The sequence below is a fragment of the Apodemus sylvaticus genome, chromosome 2 (genome assembly GCF_947179515.1).
Source record: "Apodemus sylvaticus chromosome 2, mApoSyl1.1, whole genome shotgun sequence".
NCBI lineage: Eukaryota > Metazoa > Chordata > Mammalia > Rodentia > Muridae > Apodemus > Apodemus sylvaticus.
In genome coordinates, this window is record NC_067473.1 from 4,546,060 (window position 1) to 4,562,817 (window position 16,758).

The window sequence follows — 16,758 nt, forward strand, 5'->3', positions numbered from 1 at the left end:
GATCAGAAAGCTGGTGCTGTGCTGACTAATGCCCCTCACACTGTTAAGCTAGCAGACGTTTCCCGCTGTCTAGTCATCTCTGTGGCCTAGTGGAGGGTGCTGAGGGCCCATGGAGATTCTTCCCCTAACTTGCATGAGGGGAGCCATAGCCATCTGCTGACTCTTCCAGTGTCCTTGTCTTCCTCTTAACTTCTAAATCACATACACTATTTCCAAAGACAGAGATAGTGGGACATGAGTCATGAAATAGACTCTCCACACTCAGTGGCACTCATCACTTCCTGGTTGCCCAGAAAACAGGGATCTGAGGGAGCAGAGGACAGAGCCATGAACAGTCATGAGCAGAGCAGCTGCTGTACTATGGAACCCAGCTACCTCCACCTTCAAGGAAGCCTCCTCTTGCTCCCGCTTTAGACCACAGTGTTGTGTCTACCCCCAGTTGCCTTAAGGCTTCTAGGAAACACAGATGTGACAAGGGCTCTCTGGGTCTCCCATTTCTCCTATAAAGCAAAAGGGCAAAAAGATTGCCCACTAATGTGGGAGAAAAGGAAGTATCAGGGGGTCACTTACATCCCCTAAAAGATGCACTGGAAGTTGCATGCCCACTACTGGAGAATGTGACTCTGTAAGGAAACAGAGCAGCTATGATGAGTTCAGGAGAGGTCAGTCTGCAACATCATGGCCCAGTATGACCAGTATCCTTAGAAGAAGATGTTTGGGTATAGACACAGACACAGAGGGAGAGCACCTGTGAAGATGAGGGATCGGAGGCACATGGCTATGTGCCAAGAACAACAAGGACTCCTGGTAACTTCCGGAATCTCAAAGGGATGAGAAGAAGCCACATCTCTGTTGGGAGTTCCAGCGTTTCCCTCTGTGGCACAGTGGCTCTCTGTTCTTCAGTTTCCAGTTGGGGGTTTTAGCATGTGCGGAAAAGCTGGGAGTGACCCAGAGATTCCTGTTCAAACCATGAATTAAAAGTGTCACTGGGGGTCCTAGAAGTTTGTTTGCTCAGGGGAGTTTGATTTGTTCTTAAGTTGATAGCCCCTTACAACAGTGCACACACAGATTGGTTTAATGAGAGAAACAGATTTCACTCTTTTGGGGTTTTTTTTGGTTTTGGTTTTTGGTTTTTTGAAAAAGGTTTTCTTTATGTAGCCCTGGCTGTCTTAAAACTCACTCTGTAGACCAGGCTGGCCTCGAAGTCAGAAATCTGCCTGCCTCTGCCTCCCAAGTGCTGGGATTAAAGGCGTGCGCCACCACTGCCCGGCCAGATTTCACTCTTAAAGCTGGAAATTGCCACGGCCAGGGCAGTTACTTAAAGCAGGTGGGGAGAAAGGGGACTCTGGCATCAGGAGAGGTGCAGATGCTGGCTTTGCGCATGCCTGGCTGCATGACTTAACGTCAGGTCAAGGGGGCAGTGAGTGGAGATGGAGCAGCAAGAGCTTAATTCTGCTTTTTCCTCCTGTCACATCAGGCAGCTGTTTCAAAGCGTGATTCTGATGTCACAGTAGCTTTTGTTCATTAGCCAAAACTGCCATGAGAATTAAGGTCTTCTGTTCTGACAGCTCTATTGGCTCTTGGCAAAACTTGTTGGTGTTCTAGGACCATACCCTCAAAAGTGTTGTGCATCCCTTGGTTCAAGAAGAAATCCATTAGGTGGTCAGACGAGGCCCAGTCCTGGGAATCTGTGTTGAGTGTCTAGTTATCATCTTTCCATTCAGAATCACTGGTGGCCTGACAGCTGACTTCTGTGATGGAGGGAACATCACTCCCAGCCTCCTCTTTTTGTCTGATCTCATCAGGATGGTGGCTCTGCAAAACAAGTCTCCTTACCATCACTCTGTGACTTCTACCACAAAATTGGGACTTCATATAGTTCTGGCTTCTGTTGTTGTTTTTTTTGGTAAAGATTTTATTTAATTTAAGTATATTAGTACACTGTCATGTCTTCAGACACACAAGAAGAGGTCATTGGCTCCCATTACAGATGGTTGTGAGCCACCATGTGGTTGCTAGGATTTGAACTCAGGACCTCTGGAAGAGTAGTCAGTGCTCTTAACTCCTGAGCCATCTCTCCAGCCCCTGGGTTTTGTTCTTTAGCCTCCTGCCCCGTGAGGGCCCTGCCTCGCCACCAAATGTTGGAGGGATGCCATTGTTAACATGGAAAGCAACGGGGATCTTTCCTCCAGCAACTTTGCCCAGTGATTTTGCCTCCATCCCATTCACTCCCAACTCTGAATCTCCAGACATCTGGGAAAGGACTTAAGCTTCTAGATTTTCTTTTCTTTCTTAATTTCATCAGTCAAGATGTTAGCAAAGGTGTGCACACTCCTTCAGTGTGCAGGGGTCAGGGGCTGCAGCAAGCCAAAAGAGGTCCTGTGAGTCACGGCTGGGACGTGGGCTGCAGCGGCTGGACAGCCCGCAGCAGTGGCGCCCAGGGTGTGGGCACGCCCCCAAACATTTCAGTGACCGCACTGCAAGAGGGCACGTGGTGACTGTGAGCTCTAAAGGTCAACACCAGAAACTGATTACACAAACTGAAGAGAGAGAGTCCATTATCAGAGTCTTTAACAGCAATACTCTGTACGGAAGATAACAGAGTTAAGGCTCTTGGAGGAAATAGAAACCAAGGATCATCTCCTTTTCCTCCTCTTCCTCCTCCTTTATTGAGACAGAGTCCTCCTCTGTAGTCTTGTGTGACCTAGAACTTGCTCTGTAGCCCAGGCCTCAGACCCATAAGGATCCTCACGCCTTAGCCTCCTGAGGCCTGGGCTTACAGATTTGCACTGCTACACCCAGCTCTGAGGATTTCATACAGAGTTTAAAAGATCCTTTCCACGTAAAGAACATGTTTGGAGTCTTGGTTGCTTTTCTGTTTCTATGATAGCACACCCTGAGTAATGCTTGGGCTAATGGTTCTATAAAAGGCCATCTTAGTGGCAAGGCATGGCCTTAAGTGTCAGGTTTGGCAGAGAAAGCAGGAAGCTGAGAACTCATCTTTAGCTACAGCGTGAATCAGAGAGAGCAAACCGGAAGACAGGAAGGCCTGGACTCTCCCAGCCTGCCCCAGTGACATCCTTCCTCCAGCAAGGCTACACCTCCTAAACCTTGCCCAACAGTGTCCCCAACTGGGCTACATAACAACTGGGGACCAAGTGTTCAAATACATGAGTCACCGGGGGATATGTCACATTCAAACCATCACACTTGGTTTGTTGTTTTGGTCTGGCGTGGAAGCCAGATCCTATGCATGCTGAAGAACTTTATGTAAAACAACAGAGTGCATCCTATTAGCATGGGCAAACTTGAGAAGTTGTGTTCCCTTCTGCTCTCTAAGGAATCTACTAGAAAACAGGCTTCAGACAAATGAGTCTGAACATGTGGATTAAAGTTGGGAAATATATGGTCAGTTGTAAAAGTAAAGGAGGGGTGTGCTTGAAAGGAGAGGCCAGGATACAGTCTGAGCATAATGGAGCCTGGGAAGTGACTGAGTGCTCGGGGGTGGGGGGTGGGGGTGAGGTGTGAGGGGTGTGGGGGGGCCAGCCAGGGCTCGACCACTAAGCTATACCCACAGCCCTTGCTGAGAGTTTCTGTCTTCGTACTTAACCTGTGTGTGTGTGAAGCTAAGTTATCCTGAGAGACTGGGTAAATTAAATGAATGAGTCATTTGGGATGTTTTCCCTCCCTCTCGCCTTTCCCCCTTAGTGGAGAAGAGGACTCAGGTAGAATACAGAAACACCAAATAAACCTTGACTGTTCTCTGCAAACTCAAGATACACAAACAGATGACTGTGCTGGTCTGTTTTCTGTGGCTAAGAAGGAGACAGGACGGCCTGGAGATCTTTAAAGAAAGTAAGTTTATGTTGGCTCACAGTTCTGGTCTAAGGCCGAGGGGCCACATCTGGTATGGTTGTCTTGCTGGCGGTGTCCTGAGGCTATGTGAGCATCCTGTGGCAAGATGAGAGTGTCTGTCTTTGAAAGTCATTTACAGGACTGCGCTTGAGATGGGAAAAAGGGGGGGGGGGGCAGAGGTTTCTAATAGTGTTTTCCTCTAGTGTAGTGTAGTTTCTCAGGTAGGAAAGAGAGTCCTGACTGTCAGACAATGAAGTTTTAGGAACTCAGAGGGCTAGCCTAAAGCACAAACCAAGTAAACCAGAGCACAGCACACCAGAGCACAGCGATACCCTCACCCAGGCAGCTGGCTGACCCCTGACCACTAACCCCAGCATCAGAATTCTGCAAAGGTTCAGTAGCTAATTCTGTTCTTATCTGTGAGATCTATAGAGGGAGTTCCAGGACAGCTAGAGCTACAACAGAGAGACCCTCAAAAAGACAAAAACAAAAACAATCAACTGGCCCATCAACCAACCAACCAACCAAACAAACAAACAAACAATGGGCAAAGAAAGACTCTTCTTAGGACAAACAAACAGCAATAACAAAAATCTATGTCCAGCTTACTCTCAGAGCCTCCTGGGTTTGCTTGTGTGTCTCTCACTCTGGTCTTCTGAAGGCAAAGGCCCTTACCGGTCACACCTGACCCCACTGCTAAGTCCTGTAGCCAGCAATTTTGTGGGAGTGGGAAGGCAGGCTCCTGGGCTCCCAGGGCCCAGCAGGTGCTCAGGTGAGGTCGCACTACTCAAAGCTCTCAGTCAGAGCAGAGCTGAAGCCAAGGCAATTTCTAAGGAAATTAAGTGTGTCTTAAGTTCTGGAGAATAGTGGATTTTGCAGACTCATTATAGCGCTCCTGATATCCAGAGCCAGAATTCCTCATGCCCCGCTGCTCACAACTCCCTATACCTACAGTAGTTCCAGAAAGATGGAAGACTTCTGGCCTCCAACTGCATGCCACTAAGACAGACAGACAGACAGACACCCACACACAGATATAGACATAGACACACAATACACACACAAAGACACGCATAGACATACAATACACACACATAGACACACACACACACTAACTCTTTAAAAAAAGACTTTGGCATGATTACTGCCTTGGGGCACAGGGGACCCCCAGTGCAATGGGAAATACCTCCTGGACCCTCCTCCTTCCTTTCCAACCTTCCTGCAGCAAGTTAGGCTGACTCAAGCAGCCTTGCAGATGACATCTGTCACCCAGAGTCCACAATGACTGCAGCCAAAACTTTTTTTAAATGACATTTTAAAAATTTCTTTGAAAACTTCATCACGTGTATATCATATCTGCACCATAGTCATTGCTCGCTCCCTCTAATCCACCGCAGGCCCCTCCCACCACAAACCCCTGTGACGCGTCCCCCTAAATAATATATATATATTTATTTTACAAAAATTATTAATATATTCATTCAACCCACCAAGTCTAACTAGTATTGCCCATGTGAACACGGATATAGAGCTGCTCTTTGGGGACTGGGGAACCTGCCAGTGGCCACTCCTCAGAGAAAATAAGTCTTCTTTCCCCAACAGCCGTCAGCTATTAATACATCCTGAGCCAGGGGTGGGGCTCAGAATATATAGATGTGTGCTTTTCTCAGTTGTGGTCAGAAGAGCTCCTTAACTCTTGGTGTATTGGGTATTGGTGAATGCAGAGACTCATTATTGCTTCAAACTGAGAATGAGTGGCTCTGAATGCTCAGCCTTAGATGGAGTATCTACATCACACTGGAATTTTTAACTGGCTTAATCTTGTAAAGACCTTGTTCAGGTAATCACAACTACTGTGAGTTCATGTGTGCAATAGCTGTGTCCCGTCCAACAGACAGCTTTTCACAGCCTGTTCCCCAGCCTCTGGCTCTTATGTTCTCTCTGCTCCCTCTTCTGAGATGTTCCCAGATCCACACGTGTGTGATTCACCAATATCCATGTGTTAAGCAGCTCTTCTGACCACAACTGAGAAAAACACACATCTATAGATACAAACAGATATGTTTAGAAGTCTGTTTAATAACTTGACCTTTTAGAAAAAATTATCAGTCGGTTCCCCCCTTTGTCCTATGATTTCCCAAACCATGGGTTTTAACCATGTTTACAGTGCCAGGTATGAATTCCCTACTGTGGAACAAGCCTCAACTCAGGGCACAACGGCAGCAAAGTAAAAGTTACAGACCAGTCTCCTTGGTGAACAGAGATGCAAAAATTCTTAATAAAATATCGGTAAACCCAAACAAAAACAAACAAACAAAAAAACAAAAAACAAGAAAAACAAAGCAAAACAAAAAAGCTAGGTGGTGGTGGTGGTGGTGGTGGTGGTGGCAGTGGCGGCGGTGGCAGCACACGCCTGTAATCCCAGCACTCTGGGAGGCAGAGGCAGGTGGATTTCTTAGTTTGAGGCCAGCCTGGTCTACAGAGTGAGTTCCAGGACAGCCAGGGCTACACAGAGAAATCCTATCTCAAAAAAAAAAAAAAATCCAAAAAACAAAAACAGAAATATCGGTAAACCGAATTCAAAATCATACTGAAAAAGATCATTCATCATGACTGAGTTGGTTTATTCCAGAGATGCAGGGATAGATCAACATTTGTAAATCAAGAAATGTTATCCCTAACATAAGTAGAGGCAAAGACAGAGACCACATGATCTTCTTTTAGATGAAAAGACTCTCACAAAATCCAGCATTCCTCATGGTAAAAATCATGGAAAGGCTGGGAATAGCAGGAGCTTACCTCAAAATAATGAAGACTATATACACAAAATCTGTAGCTGACATCAGAGTAAGTAGAGAAAAACTCAGAGCACTCCTAGTTCAGAACAGAAAGAAGACAGAGGTGTTCTGCTCTCCACATCTCTTCAGTGCAGTGCTTGAAGTCTCAGCCAGAGCAGTAAGACAAAGCAGCCACAAGCGGGACACTGATACCCTGGTCAGAAGGAAGCTGGAGTGCCACTGTTTGCGTTTGATAGGACTCTATTCTCAGATCCTGCTGCTATGGTGCTTCTCAGCCCTCCTAAAGCCACGACCCTTTAAATCAATTCCTCAGTTGTGGTGACCCCCAACCATATAATTATCTTCATTGCTCCTTCAGAACTAGAAGTTTGCTTTGTTATGAATCTTAATATGCAGGGTGGCCCTAGGCAATCCCTGTGAAAGGTTATTCAACTTCAAATGGTTGGGAACCACTGCCAAACCTCTTAGAACCGATAAAAACTTTGAGGAAAGAGGCAAATTATGAAGTGAACACACAGAAATTTGTAGCAGGTTTTCTGTATAAAATGAAAAACACATTAAGAAAGAAGCCAGGAAACACGCCATTCACACAGCTGCACACACAGCTCCCGGGCCTAACTCCATCAAGGGCGTGAATGACTTCTACAGTGAGAACTTGAAGACAGCACTGGACAATGGGAAGACGTCTGTCTGAGGGATTCTATTGCTTGATAAAAAACACTATGGCCAAAATACCCCAAGGAAGAACAGCTTTATTTCATCTTGTGACTCACGCCATACTCCATCACTGAAGGAGCTCAAGGCAGGAGGCTGGAGAGAGACTGTCCCCCATGGCCAGTTCAGCCTGCTTTCTTATACATCCAGGACCACCTGGCCAGAGGCAGTGCCACCTAGAGTAGGCGGGCCTTTCCACATAAATACTCAAGAAAAACCTTAGAGACTTTCCAAGGCTCTTTTCTTTTTTTTTTCACTTAAGATTCCCTCTTCCCAGATAAGTCTAGGTTCGTGTCAAGTTGACCTGAACCAACTAGTGCAAATTCCATCCTGCCTCTTACAGGTGCAAGAAACAGAATGCGGGTCCTCTGTGAGGGCAGCAAGTGATCTTAACTGCTAAGCTTCTCTCCAGCCCTGTGATGCTGTGCATTGTGTCACAGGCAGCCGCTCTGTCTGCAGCATCTCCCGCTGTCTCCACACTAAATGCTCAGTCGCCTTTGGCTTTAATCACCTCTCCCCAGAGGTTGCAAGGCTATGCTGCTTCTTTTGGTTTATTTTGTTTGGGCATTTTTTTGTTGTTGTTGTTGTTTGGTTTTTTTAGGTTTTTTGTTTGTTTGTTTTTTGTTTTTTGTTTTTGAGATAGAATTTCATGTATCTCAGGCTGGACTTGAATTCAGTATGTAGCCATAGCTGCCTTGAACTCCTGATCCTCCTGTCTCCACTTCACAGGTGCTGAGATCACAGGCCTGCAGTATCACTTTCCCTGTTTGACGGATCAGGGGACTAAAGAACTGTCCCGGTGCCTCTGTCCCGGTGCCTCCTGCTATGTGGTGGATGAGAGCTAGCCTCACATCTTCTGCCTTACCCTTTCCCATAAATGCATGCATGCCAAACAAACTGGCTTCAGTTTACACAACATTCCGCGCTGTATACACTGCTATTCCTAAAGCATTTATGATATACTGGGTGAGAATTTGGCTAAAAAAGGTAGAAGCAGATTTGAGGAGGCTGAAAGCAGGGGTGTGGGGGGAGGGAGCTGTGTTTCTGAGAGAGTCTGAGCTGCTGAGACTGCTCCCCTGCCCGCCCCCCCACCCCTTTCCTGAGGGTGACTCTATGGATTTTACCTTGGGATCCCGAGAGCAAAGGTTGTGGTTTCCACAATTCAGACTGAGGTTGAAAAGTGCTAACGGCAGGTCTGCATCTCAGGGACTCAAATCCTCTCTGTCTGGAATGGCGCTGGCTGTCGTCATGGTGACGCATGATCACCAGGGATCTGCTCAGACCAGGGACTACTGATCAGCAGGCTTCTCCACACCATCCCCACCCCCAGCTACCAAAAGACTTCTCATAGTATGCAGAGCCATGGCAGGTGACATGCCTATTACACTCACTATAAGCCACGTGTCTTCTCAATGGGGACCAACAGAGGAAGGGGTGGTTCTATTGAATGAAAGGTTTTTTCCTTATTTTAGTTTTCAAACTCTTTTGAGAATTTCATACATGCTTTACTGCATTTTTGAAGTCAAATCTACCTCTGATGCACTCCCTTTAACTCCTTCCCTATCCCCCTTTCCTTACCTGCTTCCTGATAAGTTTTTTTAATATGCTGGAACACTTAATGCTGCCTGTATGTATGTAGTATGGAAATAAATACCTACTGGGACATGGCAGCCTCCCAGGGGCTGCATCTTGAAGATCTCCCCCACCTATCAGCCATTCATTGCCAGTGACCTTTTTAGCTAGGGGTGGGACTTCAAGAGCCCTCCCCCCTCCATGCTGAGATTTTGGCTGGCTTGATCTTGTGCAGGTCCTGTGCATGCAGTCCCAGCTGGTGTGAGTTTACGTGGGCAGCTGTGTTGTGATGTGCAACGAATACTGTTTCCCTATATCTGTCTATTACGTCTGGATCTTAGGAGCGCCCTGCAACAGCACCAAGATGCCGGAAGCCAGAATCTGACGCCTGAGCCCTGCCGAATGCCATCACCAACCCGGCCGCACCAATGGCTGTCTGCTCCCATCCCAGCTTCTTCAGAGCTTGTCCATCAGACTGCCTGAGGGTGTCCCTGGGATTCCATCCTCAGAGGGGTTTCCAATAGCATTATAACTTTGGAGCTCAGTCCTTCCGGGCGTTATCCAGGTCTCCATGTCATGGTCCCAAGGCTAAGGATTAGTGATGGCAGCTGCTGACCTTCAGAGAGCCCCTTTCCCTTCATGAAACACTCACTCCACGAATGTGCCACCTTCGTTCTTCCAGCAAACGTATCCCAACCACCTGCAGCAAGCTAGACCCTGTACTGGATACTGGAGCGTTAGACAAAGCAGACAACTCTGTCCTCACCGGGCTTGAGAGAGACCTTTTTTTGGAGCAGCCAGTCAGCGTCATATGTAGGAAAGTTCCGTAGTGTATTAGGAGATGGCGGGCACTATGGGGAAAGGAAGCAAAGAAAGATGGATGGAGATGCCCGGAAAGGGGATTTCTCTTTTTAGATGGCAGTCTAGGAGGACTTCCCAGGGGAAAGGATGTCAGAGTAGTGGGATCACGTGGGCCGGGCCACTGTGGAAGGCTGGGGAGATAGCTCACTTTGCTAAGTGGTATGGTACCTACAGTGCACGCGCCTGTAATCCTAGTGCTGAAGGCAAACATACATACATGCGTACACACGCACACATCCACACATGTGCAACACATACACATGCTCATGCAGACATGTACACACACACATGCTCATGCACACATGCACACACATACACTCACACACACACAAACACACACACATGCACACACACACACACACACAAGCTTGCGTTGGGGGAGGAGCCTGTAAGTAGGGATTAGCAAGGGATCGCTCTAACTGGTGTGGGTTGATCATGTAGGGGCAGTGTGGGGATGGAACGTACCAGTTACAGAACAGCAACCGATCCAGTTTGGACTGAACAGGCACAGCCGGAGGGTGGGTGTGTACCTGGAGACCTTTGGTCAGTAGGACTTGCAAACCTGCTGATTGGTGGATCTGAGCCTGAAGGAGCAAAACACTTGGGCAACTCCGATTGGATCTGGGCAACAGAAAGCCTGGCCAGGCCTAGAAAACAAGACAGAAGTAGGCAGAAGGGTCTGACAGGATTTCAAGCCCAAGGGAGCTGGCGAGATGATTCCACCCAGGAGCCGCAGCTCGGGAGGGTTGGAGCCATGAATGTGGGTGGGGGGTGGCAGGAGTCCACGCAAAGAAGAGGACTGTGGGTGAGACCAGCTGTCGATGCTGCTGGGGCCCAGCCAGCCACGCCAGCCACGGAGTGCTGGGAGGTTGGTTTAGCCACGAAGCCACATAGCATTTGGTTACGCGGGCAGGAAGTCCTATTGGAGCAGGCACTGGCGAGGAAAAGCAGGAAGGAAGTGAGAGGCGGGCAGGCTAGACAGCCTTTGCTGTGAAGGGAGCAGAGAGGGAAGTGGGAGCCAAGGGGTGTGGAGTCAGGATGGGGAGGGGGCAGAGCTGGGAGCCAGGGGCACAATGGAAAGACCGACTTGTCTTCGGGCATCTGTACTTCCTAAAGCCTCAGGGGCTTCCAGTGTTCGGTCACATCTGAGAAAGGGGCAGGTGTGTTCTGCTTAAAGAGCAGGAACAGTGGCTTGGGTGGTAGGACAAGGAGGCATCTAGGAAAAGAAGAGTGTCCCACAAGGCCACCTGAGCGCTTTGCAAAGTCCACAGGGGCTGTATGGTGTGGGACCAAAAAAAGTCTGTCACTTCCGATTTTCCCAGTTGTTGGAGAAACAGGAGGCTGTAGGTTGGGAGGGAGGGAGGGAGGCAGGGGTTTGTAAAGGTCACCATGGGGGCAGGATTGGGAAGGCTGCTGTGGTCAAGAGGAGCATGGGATCCTTGGCTTTGGAATCAGAGTTCTGAGGCAGGACCCTGAGCTGAATTCAGGCGCAGTCCCTGCACTCTGGCTTGACATCGTGACTCTGCCTGAGTGATGGCGGTCTTCGTGGGTAGTTGAGAGAGAGCCCAGCTTCCTTCATTTGTGAGGTCATGCCAGTCCTTCCCAGTGACACACACATGAAGATCAGAGAGCCCCAGCACAGCAGCTGTCCATCTGGGAAGGTAAGACACAGCAGGGTGACGGTTCCACCCACTGCCACCCTGCCTGGCTCAGGATTCACAGTGGAGGCAGGGGCTTTCCAGATTAGGTAAATTGAGGTGGGAAAATGCAACTTGATCATGGGCAGAGTGTTCTGTGGGCTGGGGTCTCAGGCTGAATAAAAAGAAGAAAGCCAGCTCCCTCTCCCAACCGTCCGCCCCAGCCCCCATTCCTCCCCCCGACCCCCGCATGCCCTGCTTCCTGACTTAAGATGTTCCGCGAGCATCAGCCTCAAGCCCCTGCCACTAGCCTGCTAGCCTTCCCCGTCCTGTGCCTTTAAACTGTGAGCTTGAATAAGCTCTCCCTTCTTTACGCTGCTTCTGGGGTGTTTTGTCACACAGTGAGAAAGGCACAGTGACATTGGCTTCATTGCATGACAGGTTCGACAGCCTAGGAAGGCTGTGCCCTAGCAAAAGCCCCATCTTTCCTCTGTGTGATGCATTATGATTGAGTTTCAGAAACTGAGCTAAGGTATTCTCTTTCTGATTTGATTACCTCACATGTTTGCATGGCAAATAAACTAACATGGGTGGGGTCTGAAATGTTTTTCTTAAGTCTACCAGAGTCTGTGGTACACATAGGGTAGAAATAGTCATTGAATTAGCTGCTGGGTAATTAGCCACATGATGAATCCTTCCTTAGTTAGAAATAGAGTGTGATTTGTGGAAGAAATATGTGAGGTTGTTCATAAAGCAGATGTTTAAGAGAATCTCTGAAAAGAAAGTAAGTGAACCGAAGAGATTTCTCTTACCAGAGACTCTGTCTCCAGGGCAGTGTGCTGCCTCGTGACTGTGGCACACAAACTGACTAGATAGAGCAGCAAACGTACAACTTTCCGGGTTTGGAGGTTACTTATATTTGAGGGTGTCACCATAGTAGTGAACCCTTCATGCTTCCGAAGGCTTTACCTCGGCCCCTGCATTTCCTCATTTAATCTTAAATAACAGGCAGACACACATAGTAGACGCTCCCGGTCAGGGCTATGCACTGTGCTGGGCATGAGGTGTGGCCAGAGCCATCTAGCTTGGGAAGTGGGAGATACAATGCTTTCCATAGAAGCTGACATCAGTCTGAGCTGTAGTTCTGAGTGCTTACCTGAGGCCCCATGACCTATAATGAATGCTTCTTGATCTCTGGACTCAGTGTCTTCCTCGTTGGAGGCAGGAGGATCATGAGTTCCAGCCTACGCTGGCCTACGTGAGACCTTGTTTCAAAAAAATATTTGTCTCTGAGGAAGGATTGCCAAGTTCTAGATTGGTCTGGGTTGTGTAAGGAGTTCTAGGACAGCCCAGGCTATAGCAGGAAGGAATAAGGAGGAGAGGAAAGGAGAGAGAGAGAGAGAGAGAGAGAGAGAGAGAGAGAGAGAGAGAGAGAGAGAGAAGAAGAAGAAGAAGAAGAAGAAGAAGAAGAAGAAGAAGAAGAAGAAGAAGAAGAAGAAGAAGAAGAAAGAGGAGGAGGAGGGGGAGGGGGAGGGGGAGGGGGAGGGGGAGGGGGAGGGGGAGGGGGAGGGGGAGGAGGAGGAGGAGGAGGAGGAGGTTCCTGTAATCCTGGTTCTGCATCTCAGGTCAGAATGAACGCCCCCCAGGGACAGGGCCGAGGGACAGTGCTGAGCACAGCTGGCCTTAGACAGCCCCAGCTCTGTCAGTCAGTCCGACAGCATCCTGGAAAGCTACTCTGCCCAATTACATGAAGTGTTGTGAGAACCTGGGAATTCCCAGGCCTGGCTTGGAGACGAGCCACTCTGCCCTAATTAAAACTAACCCTTGAAGCTCACAGCACCAAAGGTGCTGTTGAAACATTGGCTGCAAATTGCCTTTGATTGATGCTTGCCGTGGGTCCTTGTGGCTCCCTTCTGTGTGTGGCTGTCACGTGGTGAGACCTTCTACTCCACTTGTTCTGTTCCTGAGAGCTGCTAAGGGACTTGAGGCATTTGGGGCCTGGATGTGTTTAAATGTGGAGCCGTGTCCACTCCCGCCCCGACCACCATTCTGCCCCCAGGTCTTCTCAGAGCTGTGGAACTGTCTGGTCAGACGCTAAGACTCAAGGACTCCTGGAGCCTCCTGGAGTCTCCCGTAGTCTGGAGATATTTGAAAGTTGGTAGTGGCTAGCTGGAGGCTGGCAGGCTGGCACCCATGAAGCTGAGGTGCCTCTCCCTGCAGGCACTGACATCTCGTGTTGGGGCCTGCTGTATCCCAGACTCTGAGGTCTGAGGCCCAGGCTGACTTGTCTCCTTACAGGAACAATCAAGTCAGTCCCAAAACAGTCTAACAGAAAGTAACCTCCTGGCAGACAGTTGAAGCAGCCATTGCCTGGAATCTTTTTATGGAGCAAGGTGAGATATAACCATAACTCAAGCACGGCTGTGCAGAGGGAGTGCTGAGATCGCAGATGGTGTCTCCATTGTCACATGCAAGCAGACCCACACACATGTGCATGTACACACACACACACACACACACACACACACACGCCTGCATCCAAGGGCATGTGAAAATTCTTCCACTGTGCCGTGGCTGTGACTTATTTGGTGGTGGGGTTTGCTGGTGGGTTGGTTGGTTCTGGCATCAAACCCAGAACCTTGAGCTTCCTAAGCATGTTCTCTACCACTGAGCTACACTACCAGCCCCATTTATTTGGAAAGAGGGTCTTTGTGAACTCTACGGTAGCAGGATGAGTTCATGCTTGTGGGGAGAACTGCCTTTCCGTATCAGGGTGCGGATGGCCTTCTGCAGGAGCTCCCTGCTGTGAGCAGAAGAGTGCAGGACCCATCCTGGAGAGATGGCTCGATGATGAAGGGCTTGTATTGCTCTGGCAGAGGACCTAACTTTGATTCCCAGCATCCATATCAGGTGGTTCACCTTGTAAATCCAGCTCCAGGGGATCTGGAACAGCCCTTATCTGTGTCTGCACTTACATGCACCTGCCCATGCACAGATACACACACACACACACACACACACACACACACACACACGATCAAAAATAAAAATAACTTCTAAAGCTGGGTGGTGGTGGCACACGCCTGTAATCCCAGCACTCTGGGAGGCAGAGGCAGGTGGATTTCTGAGTTTGAGGCCAGCCTAGTCTACAAAGTGAGTTCCAGGACAGCCAGGGCTATACAGAGAGACCCTGTCTCGGAAAAAAAAAATCCAAAAAAAAAAAAAAACAAAAAACAAAAAACAAAAAAAAAAAGAAACAAAAAACCCAAAAACAAAAAACAAAAACAAAAAAGGAAAAAACAAACAAACAAAAAAACTAAAAAAAAGAGGGAAATGATCAAGCCATGCACAGAAAACAGCCTCACTATTGTACCCTCTCACCAGCTCTTAAATCCATTCTGTCTCCTCTTCTGTGATGTTCCACAAGCTGTGGGAAGGTAATATTGATTTATGGCTTTTAGAATATAGATATTTATGGTTCAGCATTCAATAGTCATTTATTCTCAGCATCTTGACCAGTTATGAGCGTCTGCAGTAACTATTACCTGCTACAGAAAGAAGCCTCTCTGATGAAGTCTAACAGAAACCCTCATTAGTGTGCAAACACATGTCTAAGAAGGCGATTTGATGAGCATGTGATGTCTACTTCGCAAAGCAACATCTGTAACCAATCTACCAGAACCTATGGTTTCCCTAGCCCGGGCTTTTGACCAGGTTTACAGTACTAGATATAAATTGTTTTCTGTGAAATGGGCCTTGGTTCCGATCAGAGAGCAATCTTATAACGAGCTTGCTGTTACTGCACCAGTGGGCTACACTGCGGTGCAGGTTAGTGATACAGTATCACATTCCTTTTCAAAGAGCATAGCTTATCAACTAACAGTACATATCTGGGTCAAAGATCAGGCTTCTGCTCCCAGAGAGGCAATGCTGAGAGGCGTTAGAGATGAGGCCAGAGAAGCGCTGTGGTCAAAAGCCCTGGGGGTCATAGAGGGATGCGATATTGTCATAGCCTAGAGGGGGCCACTGGGTCCCTCCCAGAGATCCTGCTGTGGTGACTGTGACAGGTGTCACATAAGATCATGCCTGGGACTGGACAGAAGCCACAGCGTCAGCAGCTGATGCGGAAGTAGAGGTGACACGTCACTTGTCCTTGGGATGCGCCTTGCTCCACGTCCAGGGAGACTTGTAAATAACTGTTCCTATGATCCCAGCAACAGTCTATCAGAAGGTGGGCTGAGTTCATAGAAGACCTGAGGATGGCCTGAGGATGCAGGTGGCTGAGCCAGGCCACCCACAAGGCTCCACTGGCCTCATGCACATAGCCCACAGACCCAGCTTGAGGGGTAGGTGGTCTTTCACAGCCTGAATGGAACTGCCGACCCACAAGGGGTGCACCCAAAGGCATGCAGCAAAAATCCTGTCGAGCCACAAACTACAGCTGCCACCAGGACACTGTGGCCACAGATCAGCTGTGAAGAGTCACTCTTGCTATAGGGCTGCAGGCGCAGGCGCAGGCGCAGGCGCAGGCGCAGGCGCAGGCGCAGGCGCAGGCGCAGGCGCAGGCGCAGGCGCAGGCGCAGGCGCAGGCGCAGGCGCAGGCGCAGGCGCAGGCGCAGGCGCAGGCGCAGGCGCAGGCGCAGGCGCAGGCGCAGGCGCAGGCGCAGGCGCAGGCGCAGGCGCAGGCGCAGGCGCAGGCGCAGGCGCAGGCGCAGGCGCAGGCGCAGGCGCAGGCGCAGGCGCAGGCGCAGGCGCAGGCGCAGGCGCAGGCGCAGGCGCAGGCGCAGGCGCAGGCGCAGGCGCAGGCGCAGGCGCAGGCGCAGGCGCAGGCGCAGGCGCAGGCGCAGGCGCAGGCGCAGGCGCAGGCGCAGGCGCAGGCGCAAGGGAAGCCTGTGTAGATGCTTGCCCCTCACATGCAGCAATCTTTCTGAGGACGGTATCATCATCACCGCTGAGGGTCTCAGGAGCTAGGTCCGGCTGATACTGAAGCACCTCACTGAGCAGAGCGCCATGAACCAAACGGGGAGCATGAACGGCTGCTGTGCCTCAGCCCCAGGGGCAGCAAGGGTCTGCCACTCTGGTCCTTTCTCTTCTTAGTTTCTTCTAGAATGAAAAGCTGAGGGAGCCTTGGGAACGGGCCCTGTGTGGCACAGGGACTGGGGGACATAAACATCCTGCTAAGCTCCCTTCCGAGGAGTCCATAGTACAGGTTTCCTCAGCACACAGCCCAGAGCCTTGCCTTAGGGGCGACTTCCACCCTTCCCTAACTACAAGCAACAAGGCCTGCAGAGGGGGCCTAACTCCTCCCCCTGAGTGCCTGC

The 16,758-nt window shown here is 49.5% G+C and overlaps 1 pseudogene; it reads right to left on the minus strand.

Annotated features, from left to right (window-relative positions):
* Positions 1 to 239: 239 nt before the first annotated feature.
* On the minus strand, positions 240 to 7,431 carry LOC127677227 (complement component 1 Q subcomponent-binding protein, mitochondrial-like; annotated as a pseudogene).
* Positions 7,432 to 16,758: the final 9,327 nt, after the last annotated feature.